Raw genomic sequence first — 9,277 nt, 5'->3', positions numbered from 1 at the left:
GTTCAGTTTTGTCAAATGGCAGGTAGGGTCCTCCCAGATCTCTCCCTTCCAGAAAACCTGCCTGGCTCCCTGCAAGCTAAGCTGGGGTTCCACCTTCTACCTGCCCTGGAGCTAGAAGCCTGAAAGTCCTGGCTCTGCAGCAGGGTCTAGGGGCCAGAAGCCTAGCTCCAGTTTAAGCTAGGGCTTGCAGCCGCCTGTCACAGCGCCCGGGATACGGAAGCCTCTCCTGGCTATGCATCCCCTGCCCTGAGGACAGCTGGGCGTTTGATAGCTCTGGGCTCACCTGGGCAGTTCATACAGCCGGGCTTCCCTGGAGCAACAGACCATGGGATCCTCCCCAGCGGCTGAGTGCAACTGACACGATCTTGTCAGTTTCATGCAGGGCCACTGAATAGCAGCCATGAAACTGAGCAGACTGACTAGTTCTATTCCTAGCTGTGCCACTGACCTGCTCTGTGCCTTTGTGCAAGTCATTTCACTAGTTGTCCTCCGACTCCTATTTGGTGCTTTTAGACTGAGAGCTCCTCAATGAAGGAACTGTCTTACTGTACGTCTGTACAGGGCCTGGGGGGGGGGGTCTGTATTTTACCTGAAGCCTTTGTGCACTGTTGTAATAGAAACATCTGTATGGTAGTAGAGAGTCTGACCTCAAAAACAACACGAGGTGACATGCACACGTGAGAGAACATGGCTCAGAAGAAAGATGAAGCTTTTACAGTGGGCTCCCTTACGTTGATAGAAATGTTGACACAGTAGTTGTCAACTGCAGACCTATAATTAATCTATAATTGAGGCTGGTAGTTAGCTAGCTAATCAAATTGCTCACTCAATCCTGGCTATTTAATAAATTCCAATTGAAAGGGACATGCCATTCCCACGTTGTCTTATTTCATTGATGGTGACACTAATAAGGAATGGACTGGATCAAAATGAAGGGGTCTTTGTTCTCCATAGCAGCAGCACAATGTAATTCACAGCTGGCAGAGCACAGGGTAAGGGTTATAATTTCAATGACAAGTATCTGAATTAGGCAACCTCTAGTATTAGTCCGAGTCTTCCCCAGGGCCAGCTCCAGGCACCAGCGAAGGAAGCAGGTGCTTGGGGTAGCCAATGGAAAGGGGCGGCACGTCCAGGTCTTTGGCGGCAATTCGGCAGCAGGTCCCTCAGTCCCTCTCGGAGGGAAGGACCTGCCGCCGAAGTGCCACCGATCGCAGCTTTATTTATTTATTCCCCCCCCCCCCCCCGCTTCGCCGCTTGGGGCGGCAAAAAAGCTGGAGCCAGCCCTGGTCTTCCCTGTGCAGGTCTTTCTGTCTGTCTATCTATCTATCTAGATTATTTATTAGCCAAGTGTGGAACTCACCCCTCTGCACCATCATAGCTGGTCCAAAGGGACACCAGCACTTTTCAGTGAATATCTACCGGGCTGGCCCCAAACCCCATCTGCTTTATCCCCCGGTCTTTCCACCCAAGTGTCCCTGCTGCAGGGCTGGGCCTGGGGAGGCCCAGCCAGCGTGTTCATACACCAGGGGTATAATGTAGGGCAGCCCTTCGAGCTGCTCTAACCAGTGCCCGGCTCTGAATCGGTCCCTGGCAGGTCCAGGCTCTGGGGGCTCAGCACTGTTACAGGGAAGGACTGTGCTTGACATGGCGGCATTTGGCAGCTGGCTAGAAAACTCTGGCTCTTACCTAAATGCTCAGAATAAAAGGTTGGGGTTGTGTTTGTAATACACACTTTTCATACAATCCATAGACAATCCAGTGTGTAGAAACCAGAGCTTCTCAAGCTGGGGCTTCTGACCATCAGCTCTGTCTTTAAGAACCCATGTGAGTGCGATCTCGGAACTTTTCTCTGTTGTAATAGAGGGTGTTACAGTAGGAAAAAGGTTGAAACCTCGCTGCTAGAATCCATGGGGCTCCTGAGCTTTGGGTGAAATTAAGCAGGGATGGACAGAAGTGTAAAGCATTGTCCAATAAAAGCAAGTACCATGCCACTGAAATACAGAGATGGGGGCATTTACCTCTGCCATTAACTGCTCGTACCTTTGGATTGATCTGGAACAGTTCAGTCAGGGTCAGTCTGCTGAGATGGCAAAATCAAAGGCTAATTGGGTAGCTGTGGAAAGGCGTGACCCTGTCACATGACAAGGTCATCAGAATAGACAAACCTACAGTAAAATTTTTCTCTCGTGGCAGATTAAAGAAAGCATCAAGCAGAGTTTAAATCCTTCCCGCTGTCATTGTTTATCCCAAGCATGCGCAGCATCAGTTTGATCTGCAGCCAACCCGCCAGACTCCGCCACTCGCCTGTCTCCCTGGATATGTGCCATTGTACAGAAGATGGAGGCTTGGCATTTTATTCCCTATGGGACCTTCCCAGTTTGGAAGCCTGCTGACCTTTTTTTTCTGTAGGGTGACTTTTTCATGCTGTTTCCCTCTCTGCTAATTCACTTTCCAGACTGCAGCAAAATAGTCCAATGTCGTATGGGTTTCTGTCCTTTCAATGCAACACCATGGAATCCGAACTCCAAGATTACAGCGTACTAGCTGCAGGATAAGAAAGGTGTTGAAGAGACCTAGGGGAGTGGGCAAGCAAAGGAGCATCTGCCCTCCTAGGGGCTTAGGTGTCCTTTGTCTGTGGAAATGGAACAGAAACCATCAGCCATGCCTTCATTACAATATATGGCTTTGAGTTTGCGTCTGATTGCCAAAGACTGATACCTTACTGCAGGCACATCATTTTTGCAAAACAGCATCTTCTATATGTGAGACCTTATCACAGAACCACAGCAACGTTGAGCTGGAAGGGACCTCAAGAAGTCCAGCTGAGGCAGGACAAAGTAAATCTAGACCATCCCTAACAGGTGTTTGTCCATCCTGTTCTTTAAAATCTCCACTGAGAGGGATTCCACAACCTCCCTTGGAAGCCTGTTCCAAATCTGAGCTATTCTTATAGCTAGAAAATTTTTCTTAATATCTAATCCGAATCACAGAAGATTACGGTTGCCAGAGACCTCAGGAGGTCATCCAGTAAAACCCCTGCTCAAAGCAGGACCAATCCCCAACTAAATCATCCCAGCCAAGGCTTTGTCAAGACAGGCCTTAAAAACCTCTCAGGATGGAGATTCCACCACCTCTCTAGGTAACCCATTCCAGTGCTTCACCACCCTCCTAGTGAAATAGTTTTTCCTAATATCCAACGTAGACCTCCCCCTCTGCAACTTGAGACCATTGCTCCTTGTTCTGTCATCTACCACCACTGAGAACAGCCGAGGTCCATCCTCTTTGGAACCCCCTTTCAGGTAGTTGAAGGCTGCTATCAAATCCCCCCTCGCTCTTCTTTTCTGCAGACTAAATAAGACCAGTTCCCTCAGCCTCTCCTCATAAGTCATGTGCCCCAGCTCCCTAATCATTTTCTTTGCCCTCTGCTGGACTCTCTCCAATTTGTCCACATCCTTTCTGTAGTGGGGGGCCCAAAACTGGATGCAGTACTCCAGATGTGGCCTCACCAGTGTCGAATAGAGGGGAATCATCACTTCCCTCGATCTGCTGGCAATGCTCCTAATGCAGCCCAATATGCCGTTAGCCTTCTTGGCAGCAAGGGCACACTGTTGACTCATATCCAGGTTCTCATCCACTGTAATCCTCAGGTCTTTTTCTGCAGGACTGCTGCTGAGCCAGTCGGTCCCCAGCCTGTAGGGGTGCATGGGATTCTTCCATCCTAAGAGCAGGACTCTGCACTTGTCCTTGTGGAACCTCATCAGGTTTCTTTTGGCCCAATCCTCCAATTTGTTTAGATCACTCTGGACCCTACCCTCCAGTGTATCTACCTCTCCCCGCAGCTTAGTGTCATCTGTGAACTTGCTGAGGGTGCAATTCATCCCATCATCCAGATCATTAAAGAAGATGTTGAACAAAACTGGCCCCAGGACCGACTCCTGGGGCACTCCGCTTGATACTAGCTGTCAACTAGACATCGAGCTGTTGATCACTACCCGTTGAGCCCGACGATCTAGCCAGCTTTCTATCCACCTTATAGTGCATTCATCCAATCCATACTTCTTTAACTTGCTGGCAAGAATACTGTTGGAGACCGTATCAAAAGCTTTCCTAAAGTCAAGGTATATCACGTCCACCACTTTTCCCATATCCGCAGAGCCAGTTATCTCATCATAGAAGGCAATCAGGTTGGTCAGGCATGACTTGCAAAATCTCCCTTGCTACAGGTTAAACCCATTCCTTCTTGTCCTACCTTCAGTGGACATGGAGAACAACTAATCACTGTGCTCTCTGTAACAGCGCTTAATGGATTTGAAGTGTGTTATCAGGTCACACCTCAATCTTCTTTTCTCAAGACTAAACGTGCTCATTTTTTTTAACCTGTCCTCATAGGTAAGGTTTTTCTAAACCTTTTCTCATTTTTGGTGGTTTCCTCCAGACTTATTCCAAGTTGTCCACATCTTTCCTGGAGTGTGGCACTAAGAACTGGATGCAGCACTCCAGCTGAGGCCTCAGCAGTGCTGAGTGGAGCAGGCCAATTATCTCCCGTGTCTTATAATATGACACTCCTATTAATACTCTCCATAATTATATTAGCCTTTTTCGCAATAGCATCGCTGTTGGCCAAAGTAACCAGTGATTTTGGCGGTGCAAACTGAGGCAGCTAAAGGGGCCTAATTTTCAGAAAGAGGTGTGTACCCACCCTTCAAAATCAGGTCCTGATAAGGTGGTACGTTGGGCAAACAATTGTTTAAAAAAAATCTCAAAACAGGTCCCAAGAAATGACAAGACTGGCTTCAAACTAATGAGATTATAGAAATAATGCATTCGGGGTCCTTTTCTCTTCTTTTGTTTGAGCCTTTACAGGGCCATGTTTTCAAGCTTTTCTCTACACACCGGAGAACTAGAGATGGCATTTAAAATAAAAGCTGGGATCTTCACATAACTCCAGCAGCTGGGCCTTTAAGAAAAACACCAGCTATCAAGAGACTTCGCAACACTGGATTTCCTTCGCTCCATTTTTTTGGGGGGAAATACTGTAGCATTTTTAAAAATCTTTTTGCAGATGGGAGCGGTTGGGAGCAATGAAAATACCGTATTTGGAATGAACACTTCCACTTGCCAGCTGTACACAGGTCACATCGCCAAGGAACTATTGCATTTGAACTTTGGGGGCCTTTGAAAGGACCTGACCGGTGGAAAAATATCATTCTCCGTGTTAATAGAGTATGTGGGCCCTTTAAGATAGGCTTTGGGGTTCAGTCTACATCAGAGGAATGCTGGGATTTGTACTTCCAAGGGCCGATGAGAGTTGCTAGCTCTGGAGAAATGCATGCTGGGAAGGCATCAGGCTTTATATATGCATCTCTCATTCCTTACTCCTGTGAGATGCTATGGATAGTCCTTGTTACTGCATGGTGTTCTGCAGAACCAGACAGCAGAAGGCACTTGGGGAGAGGAAGTGCTTCTTTGGAGGTTCTTGGGAAGGGAAAGATATGACAGAGGTGGCCTCAGGCAAGGCAACATAGCAGGCCTGATGTTCAGACTGGGCATTTGCTTCCTGTAGCGGGTGAGTGGAAGTTTCCCTGAGCCCCACTGCATCAAGGGTGGAAATCTGCACAGCCCTCAGCTGTAGAGCCTGTGTACCACACACTGGGAAAGAAAATCTGGGCTGTTGGTTTGGACTCCTATTCCCTGAGGAGAAGTGGGTTTTTAATCTGCCTGGAGTGCTAAACCTAAAGAAACGACAAAGGCATCTGGGTGAAGAGAGAACTGAGGACAGCTGTCTTGGAGCACAAGGTAGGAGACTGCAGCGTGTGTGAGGGCTTGGGTGGAAGCCTTGCTCTTTTGGCTCAAATTGCCTAGAACAGTGACAAAATCCCTCACCAGGTCTAAGGGAAACACGTTCGCCCCAGGTGGAAGTGGGAGACAATCTCACTTACAGCACATCTTGCTCGTCTAGAAAACGGAGGGGGAAAGTCCAGGGGCAATGACAATGTGTCCCTCGTTATTCAAACTCCATTTTCCTGTCAGTGTGACATTCTGCAATGGGTTACCTTGGAAATCACTGAGAGCCCAGGGTGTGGCTGGGGCTGAGAGCAGTGGCCATCACCACCATCGCCTAGAGGGGCAAGGGCGTTTCTTCTGAATATTCAAGAAGAAGCCCTAAACCTGGACAATTCCCTTTCATGCCTGACTAAGCAAACCCTGCCCTAGTCCCTGATCCTGCAATGACCTACATGCTGGTGGATCCATGTGCCCGCTCTCAGTGGGCTGTGTGTGTCTATATGCGCAGCGCTCATTGCACGACTGGGGCTCTAGGGTTGTACAGTACCTAGCACAATGGGCCCCAACCTGATTGTGGGCTTTTGGTGCTACTGTAATATAAAGCTTCAATAATACTAGCCAGCATGACATGCTTGTGTTCTGACAGTAGATTCCCACTAACGGCTGACTTGCTTGATGCTACCCTCGGTGTGTGCTGTGCCATGTACTGTGTTTCTGGTAGCAGCGAGGGAAGCATATTTGCTAGATATGCTGTTCAGCACTAAAGCAAGTAAGCCCTGGTCTACACTGCGGGGGGGGGGGGGGAGATCGATCTAAGTTACGCAACTTCAGTCATGTGAATAATGTAGCTGAAGCTGACGTACTTAGATCGACTTACCGTGGTGTCTTCACTGCGGTGAGTCGACTGCTTCTGCTCCCCCGTCGACTCTGCCTGCGCCTCTGGTGGCGGTGGAGTACAGGAGTTGATGGGAGAGCGCTCGGTGGTTGATTTATCATGTCTAGACTAGATGCAATAAATCAATCCCCACTGGATCGATCGCTGCCCGCCGATCTGGCGGGTAGTGTAGACACACCGTAAGAAATAGCTCGAAGTTCCTTGAGACTGGTTTCGAACCAACTTGATTTCAACGTAGAAGGAACTTTCTTGAGTGAGTTCACTGCACAGAGCTGAAGGCTCGTTAGAACGGAAGGCTTTTAGTCACTCGAAGGGAATACAGTGAGTTCAGGAATAGCCTTTTCTGCCATCAGCTTAATCTCAGGTGGGTAACAAAACAGAGGGACCTTTGCTGGTGGATGGGCCTGCATGGCAAAACCTCAGTCTGATCAGCTGATTCACATTTGACCTTAGCCCTTTTCCCAGTTCCAATGTAACATAAGAATGCACTTATAAAAGCATATCACAGACAGAATTCATCATAATTACACCATTCTTCTGAGAATGGCATGAAACCTCTGGTGGCAGTATAGGGTTGGCCAAAAACTGATACGGGGACTAATGCTAGTTCTGAAAGTGCTATCTAGTTTCCTTTTCCACTTCTGTTCTGGCTCATGATCGAGGGGCCAGTAGGTGGCAGGCTTGAATAATGGCAAGTCCTGAGGCTGTGAGGGGTTTCTTGTAAAATACCAGGTGAGCTGGATGAAGGATGATCAGTTTTTAGCCAATGACCAGTTTGGATCTCCTAGTTCAGGGGTCGGCAACGTTTGGCACGCGGCTCGCCAGGGTAAGCACCCTAGCGGGCCGGGCCAATTTATTTACCTGCTGACGCGGCAGGTTCGGCCGATTGCGGCCCCCACTCGCCGTGGTTCGCCGTCCCGGGCCAATGGGGGTGGCGGAAAGCCGCGGCCAGCACATCCCTCGGCCTGCGCCGCTTCCCGCCGCCCCCATTGGCCCGGGACGGCGAACCGCGGCGAGTGGGGGCCGCGATCGGCCGAACCTGTCGCGTCAGCAGGTAAATAAACTGGCCCGGCCCGCTAGGGTGCTTACCCTGGCGAGCCGCGTGCCAAACGTTGCCGACCCCTGTCCTAGTTGTATCCTCTGAACAATGGCAGGTCCAGTGGCATCTTACTGCACTTCTGCTAAGCACTGTGCTCTCCATTAGAGGGGTTAATTTACTCCAGAATCAAACCCTACATTACGGCTTCTTTCTGCCCTCTCTACTATCTAGGCATTGAGCCTTCCCGAGGCCTGGTCCACGCTACAGAGTTAGGTCGATGTAAGGCAGCTCACATTGACCTAACTACGTAAATGTCCACACTACAACGGTGCTCCCGCCAGTGTACGTCACCCACTACCCCAACCTAACAACTCCACCTCTGCTTAGGTTGATGTAGTTAGGGTGAGGCAGTGTCTGTGTAGAGGCTGCGTCACTTACATTGCCTGTTGGCTGTCAGCCCTGCACTGAGCAGTATGTTATTAGCTGTCTATTGATGTCTTACGTGATACCTTCTAGATCCAGGTCATGACATTAGTGAGCTGGGGTAAACTGACCTGGTCAGGCTGGCTGAAATTTGCTACCAGGTACCAATGAGCCCCTGGCCCTCTTGCATTGGGATGCTGTTAGGGTCATACCCCTATTTACCTCCCATTGGACTTGCAAGGAAATCCCATTTCCCAGATCTTTCTTTTCCATGGCAAGTTCCTTTCACAGAGAGAGGCCTGTAAGGGGGAGAGCACATGGCCATCATATTTAGTGCATTGTTCACTGGACCCGACTGAGATATTGATGGATCTTTTCATCCATTTTTAAAAATCTCTTACGAACATCTCTCCAACTGTTTTCACAAGCTCGATGCTGAAGGGGCTCAGATACAGGGCTAGCAAAGCTGCAACCAGGGTATTTCTCCTTAAAGAAGATCAGCACACCTCTTGGCTGAGAGATGGTGTGGCCCAGTGGGTAGAGTTTTGAGAGACTTGTGTTCTGTACCCAACTCTACCATTGACCTCAAACAACAGATTTCTGTCTCCCCTCCCACCCTCTGTCTATCACAGGGGTGGGTAAACTTTTTGGCCTGAGGGCCGCATCGGGTTTCGGAAATTATATGGAGGGCCGGTTAGGGGAGGGGATCGTGCCCCCCCTTCGGGATTCCTGCCCCATCCAACCCCCCCGTTCCCTGACGGCCCCCCCCCGGGACCCCTGCCCCATCCACACACCCCCGCTCCCTGTCCCCTGACCACCCCCAGACCCCAGCCCCTGACTGCCCCCCGCCGCCCCATCCAACCCCTCCTCTCATTCCTGACTGCCCCCCTGGACCCCTGCCCCCATTCAACCCCCTATTTCCCTGCCCCGCCACCTAGCCACATCCCCGCCCCCTGACCACCACCCTGACCTCCCCTGCCCGCTATCCAACCCCCCGCTCCCTGCCCTCTTACCGCGCTGCCTGGAGCACCAGTGGCTGGCGGCACTACAGCCGCACCGCCTGGCTGAAGCCGGGCCACACTGCCGCCACTGCCGTCACCACGCAGCACAGAGCACTGGGTCAGGCCGGGATCTGC

The sequence above is a fragment of the Terrapene carolina genome, unplaced genomic scaffold (genome assembly GCF_002925995.2).
Source record: "Terrapene carolina triunguis isolate 2854851 unplaced genomic scaffold, T_m_triunguis-2.0 Scaffold175, whole genome shotgun sequence".
NCBI classification, from domain to species: Eukaryota; Metazoa; Chordata; order Testudines; family Emydidae; genus Terrapene; species Terrapene triunguis.
Note: the sequence above shows the minus strand (reverse complement) of the source record.